Genomic DNA, 22221 nt, shown 5'->3' with positions numbered 1-22221 from the left:
CTGCAGTAGTAGGGTAAGCAGTCAGGTTGGATCACCCCCTCAGCAGATTGATGGCTGGGCCCAGGAACAGGCTTACAAGAATGTGTCTTGGGGATATATGTGGACAAAGTTGGCAGGCAGTTTGAGAAGGCATAATAAGACGTAAAGATTGCTGGGGCTTTATAAATATGGACATAGTGCAGAATTTTGCCTGACTTGCACACAATGTGGTAGCAGGTGTGGAAATCGGCCTTATCCCTGCCCGTCAAAGTGGCACATGTTTGTGCCATATTGACTGCTTCCCACCACTTTAATTCTATGGACAGGAGAAACACGCTGCCTTGCTGGAAGGAAGCCTTTTTATCACCCAACACACTATTACCTCACCACTCCTTACTCTGGCCGTCATATTTAAATACAGCCACACACATAGTTCTCAATGATTTCAGTCCAGAACTGCTGCAGTGAAGACATGACCCTGAAAGCCAAAGCGTGCAGTCCCTCGATTCAATGACGTGTGCCTGGAATTGCTTATGGGCGTCTTGAGGCCTGCCATGGTGTCCTCAAAACTTGAGCTGACCTCAGGAGGGGCAGCAGCACCACCAATACAGCCTGGGAGATGGCGGCAGTTGTGTGTAATCGGTCATCCAGCGCAGAAAGAGGATGAATGATCTAATCCCTTTCTTCAGGGTAAGACAACCATCTCATCACTCTAAACTCACACACTCAAGCCACATCAGCATGTCACTCACTGCCAGCTCAATGGACATCACCACTCTTACACACACTCTCTTAGATTTACATCTGACTTCAACTACTCTGAAGATCACCTCCTCATCCCCATGGCTCCACTCAGTGTGCGCACACACACACACACACATACTTGGTATCCTTCTCATTTGGCCTGTCTCGCCATCGGTCTTTATTTAAAAAAATTAATTTATGGGATGTGGGCGTCGCTGGTTGGGCCAGCATTTATTGCCCATCCCTAGTTGCCCTGCAGAAAGTGGTGCGAGTTGCCTTCTTGAATGGCTGAATTCCTCGAGGTGCAGGTACACCCACATGTTGTTAGGGAAGGCGCTCCAGTATTTTGCCCCAGTGACAGTGAAGGAACATTGATATATTTTCAAGTCAGGGTGGTGACTTGGAGGGGAACTTCCAGGTGGTGGGACTCCCAGGTGATGTCTGAGGAACTTTGGCAGTTACTGCAGTGCATCTTGTAGATGGTACACACGGCTGTCACTGTTCATTGGTGGTGGAGGATTTGGATGCTTGTGAAAGTGGGAGCAATCAAGTAGGCTGCTTTGTCTTGGATCGTGTTGAGCTTGAGTGTTGTTGGAGATGCACTCATTCAGGCAAGTAGGGAGCATTCCATTACACTCCTCACGTGTGCCTTGTAGATGGTGAATAGGCTTTGGGGAGTCAGGTGGATTTCTAGCCTTTGACCTGCCTGGTAGCCATAGCATTAATATAGCTATCCAGTTCAGTTTCTGACCAATGGTAACCCCTAGGATGTTGATTGTGGGGGATTCAGCAACGGTAATGCCATTGAATGTCAAGTATGGTTAGATCATCTCTTGTAGGTGGGAGATGATCATTGCTTGGCACGTGTGTGGTGCAAATGTAACTTGAACATGGTCTTGAACATGGATGGCTTCATTATTTGAGGATTTGAGAATGGAGCTGAACATTCTGCAATCATCTGAGAACTTATGATGGAAGGGAGGTCGTTGATGAAGCAGTTGAAGATGGTTAGACCTGGGACACTACCCTGAGGAACTCCGGCAGTGATATCCTGGAGCTGAGATGATTGACCTCCAACCACCACAACCAGGTATGACTCCAACCAGCGGAAAATGTCCCCCAATTCCCATTGACTCCAGTTTAGCTTGTGCTCCTTGATGCCATACTCGGTCAAATGCTGCCTTGATGTCAAGGGCAGTCACGCTCACCTCTCCTCTGGCATTCAACTCTTTTGTCCATGTTTGAGCCAAGGTCAGGAGCTGAGTGACCCTGGCAGAACCCAAACTGAGCATCCATGAGCTGGTTATTGCTGAGTAAGTGCCGCTTGATAGCGCTGTTGATGACTCCTACTATTACTTTGCTGATGATGATTGACAGGGCAGTAATTGGCTGGGTTGGATTTGTCCTGTTTTGTGTGTACAGGGCATACTTGGGCAATTTTTCACATTGCCGGGTAGATGCCAGTGTTGTTGCTTTCTGGAACAGCTTAGCTAGAGATGCGGCAAGTTCTGGAGCACAAGTGTGTGCGTGGGTTTCCTCCGGGTGCTCCGGTTTCCTCCCACAGTCCAAAGATGTGTGGGTTAGGTGGATTGGTCATGCTAAATTGCCCGTAGTGTCCTAAAAAGTAAGGTTAACTGGGGGGGGGGGGGGGGGGGGGGGGGGGTTGTTGGGTTACGGGTATAGGGTGGATACGTGGGTTTGAGTAGGGTGATCATTGCTCGGCACAACATCGAGTGCCGAAGGGTCTGTTCTGTGCTGTACTGTTCTATGTTCTAAGTCTTCAGTACTATTGTTGGAATATTGTCGGGGCCCATAGCCTTTGCAGTATCGAGTGCCTTCAGCCGTTTCTTGATATCATGTGGAGTGAATCGTATTGGCTCAAGATTGACATCTATGATGCTGGGGACCTCTGGAGGAGACAGAGATGGATCATCCACTTGGCACTTCTGACACCATTGAGGATGGGGATATTTGTGGAGCGTGTGGAGCCTCCTCCTCCAGTGAGTTGTTTAATTGCCCACCACCATTCATGTCTGGATGCCCTGAGGGCACCTTCCTTGGTACTGATGCTCTGGTTCAAGTCACCTGACCTGCATTCCATGCTACATTTATTGATTTTCTTCTCAAACCGAAGGCGTAAAACCCTGAACTGCGCAGGGAAGGCCATTTTCCGGCCAGTGCATGCGCAAAGGCCTGAGGCTCATCAGGAACTGGAGTTCCCGACCTCCAAAATCAGATTGCGGTAAGAATTTAAATTTCATCACAGTATCAAATTTAAAATAATACATAATTTCACAAAGTTGAATGGCAAGTCAGATGATTGGACAGATTATAAACAGCAGCAAAGAATGGATAAAAGATTAATAAGAAGGGTGAAATTAAAGTATAAAAGGCTAGCTATAAATATAAAAACAGATAGTAAGGGTTTCCACACGTATTTTAAAAGGTAATGAGTGAATAAAGTGAGCATTGGTATTCTGGAGAGTGAGTCTGAGAATAATGGAAAATAAGGTCCTCACAGATGAACTAAACAAATATTTTGCATCCGGCTTCACGACAGAGGATACAAATGATTTAATGGGAAATGTTCGATGTGTCAAACAGGACACAACTTCCCGGGTGCTTCCTGATAGCTGAACCGGCAAGACTGTGGCCCATATTTAAAGTCATTTAGTGCCAGAATATGTTTCCGCACTAGTTTCACAGTGGAACTGGCGGCCCAGCCTGCTAATTCACCAGAATCGAGCCCGGCAGCTCCTTCCTAACAAGGAGGAGCTGCTCCTAAACGCTCCCTCTGAACTCGCTCCCAGGCAGCACACGACCATGCCACCTAATAGACCTGACCATGCTTCAGAAAAGCTGGCCTGCCCAGGCTGATCACCATGGAGGTGGGACAGGGCACCCTGTCCCCTCGAGTGGGCCGGAGCACCAGCAACAGGGCCGCCAATGCTGCCTGGGAGGCAGTGGCAGTGGCCAATTTGGGCAGCATGATCAGGAGAATCGCTGTCCAATATTGGGAAAAGACCAACAACAAGGGTTGCAAGGGTAACTTAACACTGGCTCCCCTGGCATCAGTCCCACCTGCCAACACCCTGGCCACGACACCCCTGTATCCCCCCCCCCCCCCACCCAAAATCGGTGGTTGGAATCTAGCCCACAGCATATGACGGTGCTTGTGCCTAGCACACCCAGGCACCCACCAACACAACCCCTCCATGCTCAGGAGCGGCAGTGCCCACAAATGCCACCTGCCCTGATGCATCAAGGGTGCGGCTCACAATACCCCTCTCTGTCCCCATGGGGAAAGTTGGCCCACAACAGGTGGGAAAGGGTCCAGATGAGTGGCGGGGTTCTGGACAACAGAGTTCTCACCCCCGTGAGGAACAGGCCCTGGAGCTGCCGGGTTGGCTGAGGAGATAGCGAGGTTGGCCTGCACCGCAGAGGTGAGAATCCACTGACCCTTCACCCAGATGATCTATCTCAAGTGAAATGAAATGAAAATCGCTTATTGTCACGAGTAGGCTTCAATGAAGTTACTGTGAAAAGCCCCTAGTCGCCACATTCCGGCGCCTGTCCGGGGGAGGCTGGTACGGGAATCGAACCGTGCTGCTGGCCTGCTTGGTAAGCCAGCGATTTAGCCTGGTGAGCCTGGTTGTTCATGTTAGACAAAATGATCCTTCCCTCTCACTGACCTTGGGCGGGATTCTCCGTAGCCCTTCGTAACGCGGGTTGCCTGCGAAAAAAATCGGTGTTAATCACTCCAGCGTCGGGGCCTTCTTTAAGGCCGCTATTCTCCGTTCCCGGAGGGGCTAGCAGCTGACTGACGCGATACGCGTCAGTTTCTCCAGCTGCGGAAGTGGTGAGACCCGGCGTCTTTTGGAGGAGGAGGAGGAGAGAGACAGACCCGGCAGTTGGGGGGGGGGGGGGGTGAGACCCGGCAGTTGGGGGGGGGGGGTGAGACCCGGCAGTTGGGGGGGGGGGGTGAGACCCGGCAGTTGGGGGGGGGGGGGTGAGACCCGGCATTTGGGGGGGGGGGTGAGACCCGGCATTTGGGGGGGGGGGGGTGAGACCCGGCAGTTGGGGGGGGGGGGGGTGAGACCCGGCAGTTGGGGGGGGGGGGGGGTGAGACCCGGCAGTTGGGGGGGGGGGGGGGGTGAGGCCCGGCAGTTGGGGGGGGGTGAGACCCGGCAGTTGGGGGGGGGGGGGGGGTGAGACCCGGCAGTTGGGGGGGGGGTGAGACCCGGCAGTTGGGGGGGGGGTGAGACCCGGCAGTTGGGGGGGGGGGGTGAGACCCGGCAGTTGGGGGGGGGGGGGGTGAGACCCGGCAGTTGGGGGGGGGGGGGTGAGACCCGGCAGTTTGGGGGGGGGGGGGTGAGACCCGGCAGTTTGGGGGGGGGGTGAGACCCGGCAGTTGGGGGGGGGGGGTGAGACCCGGCAGTTGGGGGGGGTGAGACCCGGCAGTTGGGGGGGGGTGAGACCCGGCAGTTGTGGGGGGGGGGGGGGGTGAGACCCGGCGGTTGGGGGGGTGAGACCCGGCAGTTGGGGGGGGGGGGGGTGAGACCCGGCAGTTGGGGGGGGGGGGGTGTGACCCGGCAGTTGGGGGGGGGGGGGGTGTGACCCGGCAGTTGGGGGGGGGGGGGGTGTGACCCGGCAGTTGGGGGGGGGGTGTGACCCGGCAGTTGGGGGGGGGGGGGGTGTGACCCGGCAGTTGGGGGGGGGGGGGTGTGACCCGGCAGTTGGGGGGGGGGGTGTGACCGGCAGTTGGGGGGGGGGGTGTGACCCGGCAGTTGGGGGGGGGGGGGGGTGTGACCCGGCAGTTGGGGGGGTGAGACCCGGCAGTTGGGGGGGGGGGGGGTGAGACCCGGCAGTTGTGGGGGGGGGGGGTGAGACCCGGCGGTTGGGGGGGTGAGACCCGGCGGTTGGGGGGGTGAGACCGGCAGTTGGGGGGGGGGGGGTGAGACCCGGCAGTTTGGGGGGGGGGGGTGTGACCCGGCAGTTGGGGGGGAGGGGGTGTGACCCGGCAGTTGGGGGGGGGGGTGTGACCCGGCAGTTGGGGGGGGGGGGTGTGACCCGGCAGTTGGGGGGGGGGGGGTGTGACCCGGCAGTTGGGGGGGGGGTGTGACCGGCAGTTGGGGGGGGGGTGTGACCCGGCAGTTGGGGGGGGGGGGTGTGACCGGCAGTTGGGGGGGGTGAGGACCGGCAGTTGGGGGGGGGGGGGGTGAGACCGGCAGTTGGGGGGGGGGGGGGGTGAGGACCGGCGGTTGGGGGGGGTGAGACCCGGCGGTTGGGGGGGGTGAGACCCGGCGGTTGGGGGGTGAGACCCGGCAGTTGGGGGGGGGGGGGTGTGACCGGCAGTTGGGGGGGGGGTGTGACACGGCAGTTGGGGGGGGGGGTGTGACCCGGCAGTTGGGGGGGGGGGGTGTGACCCGGCAGTTGGGGGGGGGGGGGTGTGACCCGGCAGTTGGGGGGGGGGTGTGACCCGGCAAGTTGGGGGGGGGGGGGTGTGACCCGGCAGTTGGGGGGGGGGGGTGTGACCGGCAGTTGGGGGGGGGGGTGTGACCGGGCAGTGGGGGGGGGTGGTGGACCGGCAGTTGGGGGGGGGGTGGTGACCCGGCAGTTGGGGGGGGGGTGATGTGACGGCAGTTGGGGGGGGGGGGGGGGTGACCGGCAGTTGGGGGGGGGGGGGGGGTGTGACCCGGCAGTTGGGGGGGGTGGGTTGTGAACCGCAGTTGGGGGGGGGGGGTGTGTGACCCGGCAGTTGGGGGGGGGGGGGGGTGTGACCCGGCAGTTTGGGGGGGGGGGGTGTGACCCGGCAGTTGGGGGGGGGGGTGTGTTCCGGCATGGGGGGGGGGTGTGTGTTCGGAATTGGGGGGGGGGTGGTGTTCCGGCATTGGGGGGGGGTGTGTGTTCCGGCATTGGGGGGGGGGTGTGTTTCCGGCATTGGGGGGGGGTGTGTTCGGCAATGGGGGGGGGTGTGTTCGGGATTTGGGGGGGGTGGTTCCGGCATTTGGGGGGGGGTGTGTTCAGGCATTTGGGGGGGGGTGTGTTCCGGCATTTGGGGGGGGGGGGGTTTTTGGGGGCAGCGGCGGGCAGAGAGGGGGGGCGGACGGATGCCCGGGGCAAACGCACCGTCGCCCCCCCTCTGTACGCCGCTGCCCCTCTACCCCAACCCCCCTCACCACCCCTACCTCAACCCCCCCTCACCACCCCTCCTCTAACCTCCAACCCCCCCCTCACCACCCTACCTCCCTCCCCACACCACCCCTACCTCCACTCCCCCCACCACCCTACCTCCCTCCCCACCACCCCTACCTCCCTCCCCACCACCCCCTACTCCCTCCAAAGCCGGGTCTCCCCCCCCTCCGCCACCATCCCTCCAACGGCGGGTCTCCCCCCCCTCCCCCAACGCAGGGTCCTCCCCACCCTCCCCCCAACGCCGGGTCCCCCCCCCTCCCCAAACGCCGGGTTCCCCCCCCCTCCCCAACGCCGGGTCCCCCCCCCCCCTCAACGCGGGTCCCCCCCCCCCCCTCAACGCCGGGGGTCCCCCCCCCCTCAATGCCGGGTCCCCCCCCACCCTCAATGCCGGGTCCCCCCCCCCCCTCAATGCCGGGTCCCCCACCCCCTTCAATGCCGGGTCCCCCCCCCTCAATGCCGGGTCCCCCCCCCTCAATGCCGGGGTCCCCCCCCCCTCAATGTCGGGTTCCCCCCCCCCTCTCAATGCCGGGTCCCCCCCCCCCTCAATGCCGGGTCCCACCCCCCCTCAATGCCGGGGTCCCCCCACCCCCTCAATGCCGGTACCACACCCCGTCCCCCTCCCTCTGAAGGCCTGCGTACCCACACCCCCCCTACTCTCCCTCTGTTAGTGGGGGGGGGGGGGGTGCGGCGTTAGTGGGGGTGTGGGGGTGCGGCGTTGGAGGGGGGTAGGGGTGGTGAAGGGAGGGGGTTGGGGTAGGGGCAGCTGCGTGCAGAGGGGGGGCGACGGTGCGTTGGCCCCGGGCATCCGTCGCTCCCCTCCTCTGCACGCCGCTGCCCCTACACCAACCCCCTCCCCTCACCACCCCTACCCCCTTCACCACCCCTACCCCACTCCAACGCCGCACCCACCCCCCCACTAACGCCGCACCCCCCCCCCCCCACTAACGGAGGAAGGAAGGGGGGGAGGAGGAAGGAAGGGGGGGAGGAGGGGGGAGGAGGAAGGAAGGGGGGGAGGAGGAGGAAGGAAGGGGGGGGAGGAGGAGAGAGGGGGGGGTGTGGGTACCGGCCTTCAGAGGGAGGGGGACGGGGTGTGGGTTGCGGCGTTGAGGGTGGGGGGTTGCGGCGTTGAGGGGGGGGACCCGGCGTTGAGGGGGGGGGGTTGCGGCGTTGCGAGAGATGGGGGGGCGGCGTTGGAGGGGGGTAGGGGTGGTGGGGAGGGGGGTAGGGGTGGTGGGGAGGGGGGTAGGGGTGGTGGGGAGGGGGGTAGGGGTGGTGGGGAGGGGGGTAGGGGTGGTGGGGAGGGGGGTAGGGGTGGTGGGGAGGGGGGTAGGGGCGTTGGTGGGGAGGGGGGTAGGGGCGTTGGTGGGGAGGGGGGTAGGGGCGTTGGAGGGAGGTAGGGGTGGTGAGGGGGGGGGTGGTTAGGGTAGGGGGCCTAGCGGCGTACAGAGGGGGGGGGCGACGGTGCGTTGGCCCCGGGCATCCGTCGCCCCCCACTCTCTGCCCGCCGCTGCCCCCAAACCCCCCCGATGCCGCAACCCACCACCCCGATGGCCGCAACCCCCCGATGGCCGCAACCCACCCCCCCCCGATGGCCGCAACCCACCCCCCCGATGGCCGCAACCCCACCCCCCGATGGCCGCAAACCCACCCCCCCGATGGCCGCAACCCCCCCGATGGCCGCAACCCCCCCGATGGCCGCAACCCACCCCCCCGATGGCCGCAACCCACCCCCCCGATGGCCGCAACCCACACCCCCGATGGCCGCAACCCCCCACCCCCCGATGGCCGCAACCCCCCCCCCGATGGCCGCAACCCCCCCCCGATGGCCGCAACCCCCCCGATGGCCGCAACCCACCCCCCCCCCCCCGATGCCGCAACCCACCCCCCCCACGATGCCGCAACCCACCCCCCCCCGATGGCCGCAACCCACCCCCCCCGATGCCGCAACCCACCCCCCCCCGATGCCGCAACCCACCCCCACCCCGATGCCGCAACCCACCCCCCCCCCCAATGCCGCAACCCACCCCCGACACTGAACGGCGTCAACCATCATCAATGGTTGACGCCGTTTTAAATCAACTGTGATTTGCGCCGACGTGACCCGTGGCCACGTCGGCGGGACTTCGGCCCATCCGGGCCGGAGATTTAAGGTCAGTGCAAATAAAATGAAATCCCGCCGGCGCCAGCTGTTTTCACAGGCTGCCGGCGGGATTTGCACAACGCCGGTGTTTTACCGGCTGGAGAATTCGAAAACCTGCGGGAGCGGAAATAACGCCGCTTCCCGCCCCTTATGTCCATTCTCTCGCAGGACCTCCACCTGATGGGGCCAGGCCATCAGAGGTCACCCCCATCCCCCCAATGGAACACCTCGAGGACAACTCTGAGACCACCATCGACACATCTCAGCTATCATTCCCACCTTTAACCAGCACAGAGCCAGCACGGTAGCATAGTGGTTAGCACAATTACTTCAGAACTCCAAGGTCCCAGGTTCCATTCCCGGCTTGGATCACTGTCTGTGCGGAGTCTGCACGTTCTCCCCGTGTGTGCGTGGTTTTCCTCCGGGTGCTCTGGTTTCCACCCACAATCCAAAGATGTGCGGTTTAGGTGGATTGGCCATGCTAAATTGCCCTTAATGTCCAAAATTGCCATTAGTGTTGGGTGGGGTTACTGGTTTATGGGGATAGGGTGGAGGTGGCGGGTTGGGTAGGGTCCTTTTTCCAAGAGCCGATGCAGACTCGATGGGCCGAATGGCCTCCTTCTGCACTGTAAATTCTATGAAATCTATGAAACCTTGGTGGGTGACATTAGTGAACAGGCTTCTGGGGCACAATCTGGTGAGCACCACACAACTCAACCGGTTGCTGATGCACATCAGGTAGAGGCAGGAATATCCAAGGCGTCAGCAGTCAGAAGTCTGCTGTAGGAGCCCCAAAGACTACAAGTTCAGGAGATGGCGCAAGCAATGTGTGGCACCGAGGCCAACACTGTGAGCGTGGCGACCACAGTGGAAAGCCTGGAGCACGAGGTCAGCGTCATGAATGGTGGTATCCAAGGCGTAGTGGTGTCCAAGACAGCGTCGACCATGGCTGAGGGTCTCGACATCATGTCCAAAGTCGTTGAGGGATGTGTCCCAGATGCAGGTGGACATTGCCGAGGCACTGCAGAGCATGTCAAACTTGCGGAGGGATGCATCCCAGGTGCAAGTGGACACGACATTGTCGGGGCTCTGCAGAGCCCAGTCAGTGAGAAGCATCACTGAGGGCGTCAACACTATGGTGCAGACAATGGGGAGGTGCCAGGACCAGACACAGATGACACAAAGGCCTCCAGAGCTCGCTCCAGCTGCCGCTCTGTCTCATAGAGATGCTCAAAGCTCTACACGCACAGTCCGGGAGAAGGGATCGCTGGAGGCTGACCCGGGGCCTGCCGCCAGGGAGGGAGATGATGGCGGCCTCCACCTCACCTGAATTCCCCCACCCCCCCGCTGGCACCGGTGTCTTCCAAGGTCAGCGGGCAGAACAGGGCGGCACAAGGATGCCAGTTACACTGGTTGAGTTGGTAGGGCCCTCCAGCTCCAGTCCCCACAGAGGATGCCTGCCAAGGACATCAAAGGCCACAGGCGGCGAGGAGCTGCAGGCTGCCTCCTTCTCTGATGTGCACCCTGCGGACACATCCAGACGTCATGAAGAAGATGAAGAAGAGCTGCCGGTGGTCAAAACCTTGAAGCGGGCGAGGGGCCTCCCTGGCTCTCCTGGCATGCTGCCGCCTGTCCTCCCTCCTCCACCTACTCCAGTGGGTCCTCCCCGGGCTTATCCCCCAGCCCCTCCTGGTCTGGTCCCTACTCATCCTCGCCCTCAGATGAGGCCGTTAGTTCCTCCACCCCCAGCATGTTGCCCTGTTGCTGTGCCAGGTTGTGCCGAGGGGCCGAATGACTTCTTCCTGCTTCGTATGTTTGTGAGCGAACTGACAAGATTGGAAACTTATTTGACCTCGACCTCGCCAATCTACCCGTTGCAGATGCATCTGACATGATAATATTGGTGGGAGTGACCACCGCAGAGTCCATGTGTAGGCAAAGTCCCATCTTAGCAGAGAGGATACCCTCCATCGTGTTGTGTGGCAGTTCAAACAGGTCAAAAATCCAATCTTCGTATCCATGGGACACTGTGGGCATCAGCAGCAGCAGAATTGTATACAGTCTCAATCTGTAACCTCATGGCCCAGCATATACCCCAATCTACCATTGCCAACAAGCTGGGGTGTCATGAATAGTGCAGGGGGCCATGCCAGGTGCAGGAGCAGGTATACCAAAAAGTGAGGTGTCAACCTGGAGACACTGCAACACAGGACAATGTCACATATGTAGAAGTATGTAATCTAAATTAGATTCTTTGGAGAGGAGCCATGCATGCAAAGTACACCCTTTCCCTCCACCCCCTAACTCTCCCCAAACAATTAAAGAACAAATGGAGAAATGCACGGGTTTTCACCGGGTGCTCCTGTTTCCTCCCACAGTCCAAAGATTGGATTTTGTTTATTGTCATGTCTACCAAGGTACAGTGAAAAGTATTTTTCTGCGAGCAGCTCAACAGATCATTAAGTACATGAAAAGAAAAGGAAATAAAAATAAATACATAATAGGGCAACACAAGGTACACAATGTAACTACATATCTCCGGCATCGGGGGAAGCATACAGGGGTGTAATGTCAATCAGGACAGTCCACAAGAGGGTCATTTAGGAGTCTGGTAACAGCGGGGAAAAAGTTTTTCTTTAGTCTGTTCGTGCGCGTTCTCAGACTTTTGTATCTCCTGCCCAATGGAAGAAGTTGGAAGAGTGAGTAAACCGGGTGGGAGGGGTCTTTGATTATATTGCCCGCTTTCCCCAGGCAGCGGGAGGTTTAGATGGAGTCAATGGATGGAAGGTAGGTTCGTGTGATGGACTGGGCGGTGTTCACTACTCTCTGAAGTTTCTTGCGGTCTTGTGCCGAGCAGTTGCCATACTGATGGAACCATCAATTCTACGGACACGTGCTGGTAGGATTAGAATAGCGGTTTTAATATACTTACAACAGAGCCAGCCTGTTAGCCGTTGAACTTTCGGTGAACTGGCTGGCTGACTCTGTGGCACGGATCTTTATGCAGCAGCTCCGGGGGGGGGGGGGGGGGGGAGTTCTGGGCGGAGCCAAGGGGGGATCCCAGTACAAACTCTCGAGTACTCCCAGAGCTACTCCCCCTGGTGGTCAGGCAGTGCAACTGCACTTACAATATCGGTACATATATATACTGGGAACAGAGTGACATTGGTAACTTACAATACCGTGTGAATCTCATTCACCACACATACCAGGCTGTGATGCAGCCAGATTGGATGCTTTTCATAGAATATACAGTGCAGAAGGAGGCCATTCGGCCCATCGAGTCTGCACCGGCTCTTGGAAAGATCACCCTACCCAAGCCCACACTTCCACCCTATCCCCATAACCCAGCAACCCCAAAACCCTTTCAGACTCTGGCTGAATGCCTTCAAAAGGCTGCTTCATCTAGTGTGTTTCATCCTTGTCCTCAGCTCTGCTTTACATACAATTACTCTTTTATAATTACCCTACTGTGAGAGAACTGTGGACTCAGTGTCAGACAGATTAGACTTCACAACTTCTCCCTCCCAAGCCTTCTGCAAAACTGACTTTCTGCATTCCTTGGCTCCACCCAGCAATGACATAATCTCCATAAACTGAGAAACTGATTACCTCTGCAGGCTGAAAGTAAATTAACTCCCCAGGGACTTTCCCCCAGTCAAACCACAATGCATTAACGCACACTGTCAAACTACATTCCTTTGGTCAACTTTACCTTCTGGTTCCCAGAAGCTCCCAGACCTTTACAAAATAAAATCCTTTTTAAAAACATGACCACTGAAGTCAAACACACTATAACCCTAGGTTTTTAACGCTTAAATTGTCCCAATATTTAGAATCCAATATTCATAAAACCCTCCATTCAACTGTTGGGATTCTAAGTCTATGGGCTTGATTCTGTGATTATGTCCTCACGCCGGCGTGGGAACAGTGACAGAAAACTGGTGCAAAACGGCCACCGATTCCCTGTTTTTCTGGGGGCGAGCAGGGAGACAGCGTAGAGCATCCGGCACTAGCTGCCGATACTGCCTGGAGAATTGCCGTGTCCGTGGCCGCGCATGTGCACGGTGGCGGCCTGCAGCGGCTATGGCGTGCTTCATGGCGGATGCCGCTCGCGGACCCGGACCACAAAATAGTCCCCCCCCTTCGGCTGGCTTGCTCGCCCCGGACCGCCTCACCACAGTGCCCCCAGCCTCGAATATGTCCACCCCTGTCCGCAGATTGGCCCTCCCCGACTGTGGCGGCACTGGACTGAGTCCACAGCCGCCACACTGAGTTCCCGGCGGGTGAGACCACACGTGACGCACGCCGTCGGGAACTCGGCCGGTCGGGTGCAGAGCATGAGGGGGCGGGCCTCAGCCAATGTACGAAGGCCATTGATACGGCGTGCGGCGTATTCGCTTTTCAAGAGGTGGTGCATCAATTGGACAGCCCCATCGGAATTGGACAGCCCCAATTCCGACATCATCGGGGATTCTCTGCCTCGTCGCCGAACCTAATTTCGCCTTTGGGGTTTGGAGAATCCAGCCCTATGTCTTTAACATGGCACGAAAGATGTAAAAATGAACAATGCATTCTGCCAGCTCAATATGTGTATTAAACTAATCAATATTAATTCTGCTGTTTTACAACACTGAACACAGTTGAAAATTAAAAACTCAATATCTTGTCCTATATTTTGGCACTCAGAAATACATTGCTATGTAAAATTTATGAAGTAAGTAGAGTAGTTTGGTTCGTGTGAGCTTGTGATAGTTCATTAAACAATGTCAAACAAGATGCGTGATGTGATCAAAGCAGTGAAAGGAATTTAGCTAATCCTGCTGGTGCATCTGTCAATCGCAGCAGCAGGGCACAAGTATCTCTTATGCAACGGTTGGAGTTCAGAAGGCCACGAAAGGTAATTTGGATGGAGGCTGGTGGAAAGGAAGAAGGTGTAAAAACCTAACTTGGCAGCCAGTTCAGAGCAGCAAAATGTATTATTTTTAAACTTATTTACTTGGTATTTCTACCCCATTTCAAACCATTTTGAAATAAAAAGAAATGCAGAAACATAAAAGCCTTGAACGATAGATCGACCAAATATATATATTGTACAATGTTCACCAGAGCACTGATAAATATTCTTGGTATAGTAAGAACAATAACTATTTCTTAGTTCTTAAGAATAAAGCGCTCTGATCAAAGCCAGCTCTATTTACATTATATTCACAGCAGGGCAGGTCTCCTCAAAGATACAGTGCTTGAGCACACAAGCAATCACAATTAAAACGCAGCATAGTAACCACGGAGGGTGTTATTGTTTGGTTAGATAGCAACATCCAATGCCATATCAGTTAAGTCAGCGCATGAGATTCTTTACTTTCGCAGCTGGCTAAGGGATAGCGATATCAGTTTCATCTTTGCCAACTTATATCTGTTTATTTTTAATACTATTTTGTGTTGCGTTTCCACATGTATTAACATACATGCAATACTAAAATACTAGTACAAAGTTTCTGAATCCAAACCTTTCTTCTACAAAGTCACATATAGACAAATTCAAATCAGGATGGTAAATTTCCTTCTCCAATGAAAAATATGTGGTGAACGAGTTTTTATCAGTTATGTGGTTACCGATACTGATACTAGTTTTGCTGAATTCCAGATTTATTTAAATTAACTGTTAAAATGTATACCAGTAGAGGGCATGTTTTACCATACACTTGAATTAACAGAAAATGGATCCAGAAGTTTCCATTAGGCTGCTGTCATCTCTGTGCAATATTCCCCAAATCAGCCACACCAGCACTAAAGATCATGTCATTTCAAACACCAGTTACATACAGTACCAATCGAGTTTCTGCAATTTCCACACGGGTATAAAAACACAAGGCTAAAAAGTTGACTCTGTCCAGTAAAGCATCCATGTCCCATCACCATGGTAAAGTTTTGCAGTATCAGCTGTATTAATTAAATTAGATATACCAAGTAATATTTTCAAAACAAAATTGAAAAATATAAGGTTATAAAATGCTAACTGATGGTGCTGGTTCATGGCAGTATTTTTATATTTGTCAAATTAAAATGAGTGAGCCGAAAATTGAGCAAATAACTTCCCAAAGCTAGTGCAAATTTGGTTGCAATTTGTCCCCGGGTCACCAATTGAACCTAAAGTGGAAACTCCACCCCAGATTACCTTGTGTATCTATATTGTGTGGGAATAGGAGATACAGTTTCAAACCACTGATACACTATACAGCAGAGGCAAAAATATGAGGTCATCGCGCCAAACAGCTAAAGACACAATTGAAATACAAAAGCCGGAGCCTGATGATGTAATTTGTACCCAAACACTATTTTACTTCCCATCATGCGTTTGGTTCAATTTGCTGAGCAGATAAGGAACCAAGGGGCAGCAAGGTACAGATTAACAATTTTTTGAAAGTTTCCTTGTAGGGTCATTAGAGTAGGACCCCCCACAAAGGAATTATTGGGGTCTAACTCTTATCCCAGTGCTCCCAACTTTTCTTCCAAGCATGATTGACAAGATATACTTAACCGATTACCAGGCAACAATCTTGTTCAGTCACCTATAGATTAACATGGTTCCATCCAGCCTACTGGCCTTCTTAAAAATGTGTTCTTGGGATGTGGGTGTCGCTGGTTGAGCCAGCATTTTTTGCCCATTCCTAATTGCCCTTAATGTGAGTGGCTTGCTTGCTCAGGCCATTTCAGTGGGGGGGCAGTTAAGAGTCAACTGCATCACTGTGTGGGTCTGTAGTCACGTGTAGGCCAGACTGGGTTAGGACTGCAAATTTCATTCGCTGAAGGACATTAGTGAACCAGATGGGTTTTTACAACAATCGGCAATGGTTTCACGGTCATCATTCTACTTTTAATTCCAGATTTTTATTAAATTCAAAAGTCACCGTCTGCCCTGGTGGGATTCAAACATGGGACCCCAGAGCATTACCCTGGGTGTCTGGATTATTATTTCAGTAACAATACCACTACGCCACTGTCTCCCTATTCCCACCAGGTGTCAGATATGGATTCTGTTGGAAGGTCCAGGTGGGTTAAAACAGTCTGGACCTCATGTTGATAAATCAAGAGGAGCCTGCCACTCATTTTCCAGTACCATCATCTCTCATGCCAAGTAAATTGGGGCTTTAAAGGTCTTTTGGCCAGGTAAATGGAACACTTGTAGGTGTGAAGTGAGATATTTTTCTTTAAATAGCCAAACCGGGTCCAATTCTGTTATTTGAAGTTGATCTCCAATTTTAGTTGGAAGCCTGAATTAGGGAGCAGTGACTGAATCAGTGACAGACCTAGCCTTTTGGGAAGGGGGTTGTGGGCTATAAGAGGAACAGGCAAGCAAGGAAAGTTTAAAAAAAATCTGAGGTTTCCTTGTGTGCCAGGAGGAGCAGATATGTCCCTCAAGTTTCACAAGGGGCTCCCAGGATCTGCCTTCCCCTTCCATAACCCTGATCATGACTAGAAAGCTCCCCTTCCCAGTTGCAACCTGAGCATCCACACCTCTGTTCGAACTGATTTCTGGGGATTATTCTCTCGGGTCATTAGCTGTGACCTCCTGTCGATAAACTCCACCTCCTGTCAATCATCCAAGTAGTGGATTGGGTCGGTTTTAGTCAGCACTCCAGAGAAACTGATTCAAATACGATCCATGCATTTAGGTTGGCCAGACCTCCACACCCCAGCTTCCCTGGGTTCACCCCACTTCACTGGTCACAATGCTCCATTCCCACTTTCAAACTGGGGCCTGTATGCCTAATCGAAGGTCATAAAACTAGTATGTTAATGCAATTGGTAAATTCATAATTATTCTAAATCTGCAATTCTATCATTGGAACATCTTAAAGTGATCACAATGCTTTCTTCCCCTCCCCTTCCTCTGATCAACTCATCCACAGTTTCCTTCACCTTGCCAGGAAATGTTTTCTTGGGCAGTGTTCTCCTCATGTGCTCATTCTACTTCTGCCTACCTATCTTGACATTCCTGCCTTATATGGGCGGGAGGTGGACTTGGTATACGTTAGAGCGACCTCGGAGTTAAAATAGCCAGGGCTACTACGCAAGTATTCACAAGCTTGCTGCTTGCCCCACTAGCCATACTCACCTCTTGCCACTCCTGGTTAAAATTGGAGTTCGTTTCTGCTAGAACCAGAGAACAGCACTGCAACAAACGTTTCTCTCAAAGTTTAATTACAATTTCCAAAATAAATTAATTTCACTATCTTACAGAACGTGGAAGCAGTTAAGGCAAACAGTTTAGATGTTCTAAAAAGGAAACTGTACAAGTAGATGAGACTGAAGTATATAGAAAGATATGCTGAAAGATTGAGAGAAAAGATATGAGTTATAGCTCATGGAATAAAAGGGACAGTAGCAATATAGATACAATATGGGCAGCACGGTAGCACAGTGATTAGCACAATTGCTTCACAACTCCAGAGTCTCAGGTTCAATTCCCGGCTTGGGTCACTGTCTGTGTGGAGTCTGCACGTTCTCCCCGTGTGTGCGTGGGTTTCCTCCGGGTGCTCCGGTTTCCTCTCACAGTCCAAAGATGTGCAGGTTAGGTGGACTGGCCATACTAAATTGCCCTTAGTGTCCAAAATTGCCCTTAGTGTTGGGTGGGGTAACTGGGTTATGGGGATAGAGTGCGGTTGGGAAGGGTGCTCTTTCCAAGAGCTGGTGCAGATTCGATGGGACGAATGGCCTCCTTCTGCACTGTAAATTCTATGAAAACTGGCTTAATAATAGGGAGCGGAGAATAATGGTTAATGGATATTTTACAGGCTGGACAAAGGGTTGTCGTGGTGTTCCAGAGAGTTCGGTATTGAGATCCTTGCTTTTTCTGATATCATAGAATCATAGAATTTACAGTGCAGAAGGAGGCCATTTGGCCCTTGGGAAGAGCACCCTACCTAACTCCGCACAGACTGTGACTCAAGCCTGGAATCGAACCTGGGACTCTGTAGCTGTGAAGCAACTGTGCTAACCACTGTTATACATTAATGATTTAGATCTTGGCTGTGCTGGGGACAACTTCAAAGTTTGCAGATGATACAAAACTTGAAAATATTGTAAACTGTGAATAGGACAGTGTAGAACTTTAAAAAGGACATTGAAAAGTTGGTGGAGAGGGCAGACAGGTAGATGAAGTTCAATGGGGAAAAGTGTGAGGTGATGCATTTTGGTAAGAAAATGGAGAGCCAATTTAAAAATTCGAAAAAGGGTGCAAAGCAGAGGGACCAGGGTATATATGTACACAGATCATTGAAGGTGGCAGGACAGGTGCAGCCCTGTCGACCTTACAAAATCCTCCTTACGAATATTCGGAGGCTTGCGCCAAAGTTTGGAGAGCGATCTCATGGCCTAGTGAAACAACAGCCTGACATTTAGTCATATTCACGGAATCATACCTTACAGACAAAGTCTCAGATACCACTGTCACCATTGCTGGGTATGTCCTGTCACACTGGCAGGACAGACCCAGCAGAGGTGGCGGCAGCACAGTGCTACATAATTGGAGGGACTTGCCCTAAACATCGACTCTGGACGCCATGAGTTCTTATGGCTTCAGATTAAACACGGGCAAGATAACCGCCTGCTCATTACCACGTACTGTCCATCAGCTGATGAATCAGTACTCCTCCATGTTGAACGCCATTTAGAGGAAGCACCAAGGATGGCAAGGGTGCAAAATACACTCTGGGTGGGGTCTTCAATATCCATCACCAAGAGTGGGTCAGTGGTACCACCACAGACCGAGCTGGCCAGGTCCTAAAAGGCATAGCCACTAGACTGGTACCGCAACAGGTGGATAGGGAACCAACAAGAGGGAAAAACATACTTGACTTCATCCTCACCAACCTAACTGTTGCCGATTCATCTGCCCATGACAGTATCGCTAAAAGTGACCACTGCACAGTCCTGTCTTCACATTGAGGATACCCTCAATCATGTTGTTTGGCACTGCCATTGTGCTAAATGGATTAGACTTCGAACAGATTTGGTAACTCAAGACTGGGCTTCCATGAAGTGATGTGGCCATCAGCAGAATTGTACTCAGCCACAATCTGCAATCTCATGGCCCGGCATATCCCCCACTCTACCACTGCCAGTAAGCCAGAATCAACCCTGATTCATTGAACAGTGCAGAACAGCATGCCAGGAGCAGCACCAGACATACCTAAAAATGTGGTGTCAACCTGGTGAAGCTACAAACAGGATTACTTGCATGCCAAACTGCATAAGCAGCAAGTAATAGACAGAACTAAGCGATTCCACAACAAACACATCCAATCTAAGCTCTGCAGTCCTGCCGCATCCAGCTGTGAATGGTGGTGGACAACTAAACAACTCACTGGAGGAGGAAGCTCCACAAATATCCCCATCATCAATGATGGAGGAGCCCAAGCACATCAGTGCAAACGATAAGGCTGAAGCATTCGCAAAACTCTTCAGCCAGAAGTGCCAAGCAAATGATCCTTCTCGGTTTCCTCTGGAGGTCCCCAGCATCACAGATGTCAGTCTTCAGCCAATATGATTCACTCCACGTGATATCAAGAAGGCGCTGGATATTGCAAAGGCTATGGGCCCTGACAATATCCTGGCAATAGTCCTGAAAGCTTGTGCTCCAGAACTTGGCGCACCCCTGTTCCAGAGCAATGACACCATTGGCATCTACCCGACAATGTGGAAAATTGCCCAGGTGTGTCTTGTCCCCAAGAAACAGGACAAATCCAACCCAGCCAATTACCGCTCTATCGGTAATTTACTTTGCATCATCAACAAAATGATGGAAGGGGTCATCAACAGTGCCATCAAGTGGCACTTACTCAGCAATAACCTGCTCACAGACGCTCAGTTTGGATTCCACCAGGGTCACTCAGCTCCTGACCTCATTACAACCTTGATTCAAACATGGAAGAGCTGTATACCAGAGGTGAAGTAAGAGTGACTACCCTTGACATCAAGACAGCATTTGATGAGTATGGCATCAGAGCCCTAGCAAAACTGGAATCAATGGAAATCAGGGGCGACAACTCTCCGCTGATTGGAGTCATACCTGTCACAAAGGAAAATGGTTTTGGTGGTTGGTGGTCAATCATCTCAGATCTAAGATATCACTGCAGGGATTCCTCAGGATAGTGTCCGAGGCCCAATCAACTTCATCTGCTTCATCAATGACCTCCCTTCCATCATAAGGTCAAAGTGGGGATGTTTGCAGAAGACTGCACAATGTTCAGCACCATTCGTGGATCCTCAGATAATCAAGCAGTCCATGTCCAAAAGCAGCAAGACCTGGACAATATCCAGGCCTGGGCTGATAAGTGGCAAGTAACATTTGTGTCACAAGTTCTGGGCAATGGCCATCACCTACAAGAGAGCATCTAACCATCGCCACTTAACATTCAAAAGCATTAGCATACTGAATCCCCACAATCAATATCCTGGGGATTACCATTAATCAGAAACTGAACTGGACTAGCCATATTAATGCTGTGGCTATCAGAGTAGGTCAAAGGCTAGGATTCCTACGGTGAGTAACTCACCGCCTTAGCCCCCCCCAAAGCCTGTTCACCAGCTATAAAGCACAAGTTAGGAGTGTCATGGAATACTCTCCACTTGCCTGGATGAGTGCAGCTCCAACAACACTCAAGAAGCTCAACACCATACAGGATGAAACAGTCCGTTTGATTGCTGCCCCTTCCACAAACATTCAATCCCTCCGCCACCGATGAACAGTGGCAGCCATGTGCACCATCTACAAGATGCACTGCAGTAAATCGCCACAGTTCCTTCGGCAGCACCTTCCAAACCCATGACCATGACCATCTAGAAGGACAATAACAGTAGATACCTGGGGACACCATTACCTTGAGATTCTCCGACAAGTCATTCACCACCGACTTGGAAATATATCGTCGCTCCTTCACTGTCGCCTGAAATTCCTTCACTGACAGCATAGTGGGTATGAAATGAAAATGAATGAAAAGAAAATCGCTTATTGTCACAAGTAGGCTTCAATGAAGTTACTGTGAAAAGCCCCTAGTCGCCACTTTGCGGCGCCTGTTCGGGGAGGCTGTTACGGGAATCGAACCGTGCTGCTGGCCTGCTTTCAAAGCCAGTGATTTAGCTCTGTGCGAAACAGCCCCTACAACTCAGGGACTGAAGACAGCTCACCACCACCTTCTGAAGGGCAACAAGGGTTGGGCAATAAATGCTGGCCTAACCAGCAACGGCCACATCCTGTAAAATAATTTTTTTCAAATCATGAAGGAGCTGGACAGCATCGATAGGGGGAAACTGTTCCCAATCGTAAAAGGAGCAAGAACAAGAAGGCATAGATTTAAAGTAATCAGAAAAATAAGCAGAGTTTTACACAGAGTGGTTCGGGTCTGGAATGTTCTGCCTGCAAGTGTGGTGGAGGTAGATTCAATCGAGGCATTAGAGGATTATTTGAAAAGAAAGAATGTGCAGGGGTACAGGGAGAAGCTGGGGATTGGCACTAAGTCATAATGCCCGTTTCAAGAGTCAGTACAGATGCAATAGGCCACATGGCCCCATTCTGGACTAACATTTGTGTGGTGTAAACATTAGCAGACTAGTTGGGCACCGTTTCCCTGTTGTACGCCCAATGTAATACTATGAAAAAAAATAATCAAATAAAATGTATTTGGTGTTGCATGTTGCTCAGCAATTACTTAAAGATGACAAAATAATTCTTTGTAGTCTGCATTATAAAAGCAGCATCCAGTTTATCTGCACTGAAGACAAATAACTGCCATAAAATACACTTCCTAAGTTCTCACTGTACAAAGAGTTGTGTTATGGCTTGAGTTTTGGCTGAAAGACTTGACAAATGACAAACTTTAGATGGATGTTAACTATCTACGAATGATTATGCTGACATCATCGGGATTGAAAGATAAATGTTTTCCTCTCAAGACCAAAAAATTGCACCAGTACAAACAAGTATCAGGATTTCACAACCTAATTACACGCAGCAGCAAAGGAAATACAAAGTGTACGGATTTTGTGACAGAAAACAGAAAACTAATTTATACTGTTGAATTATTGCATCATTCAGTTATTATTGAATGCTAATTGCACAAGTAAAAGTTTTGTATCTTCCTTCTTTGGGTGCATTGAAT

At 52.9% G+C, this 22221-nt stretch overlaps 1 protein-coding gene across 2 annotated transcripts in view; it reads right to left on the bottom strand.

The window, feature by feature from the left end:
• The window catches only part of LOC119967060 (regulator of microtubule dynamics protein 2), a 151509-nt gene that overhangs the window by 45065 nt on the left and 84223 nt on the right, over nucleotides 1-22221 (bottom strand). The gene's annotated exons all lie outside the window — the stretch shown is intronic.

This window comes from Scyliorhinus canicula, chromosome 6 (assembly GCF_902713615.1).
Source record: "Scyliorhinus canicula chromosome 6, sScyCan1.1, whole genome shotgun sequence".
In the NCBI taxonomy this organism is placed as follows: Eukaryota; Metazoa; Chordata; class Chondrichthyes; order Carcharhiniformes; family Scyliorhinidae; genus Scyliorhinus; species Scyliorhinus canicula.
This window is presented reverse-complemented; position numbering and strand designations above follow the sequence as displayed.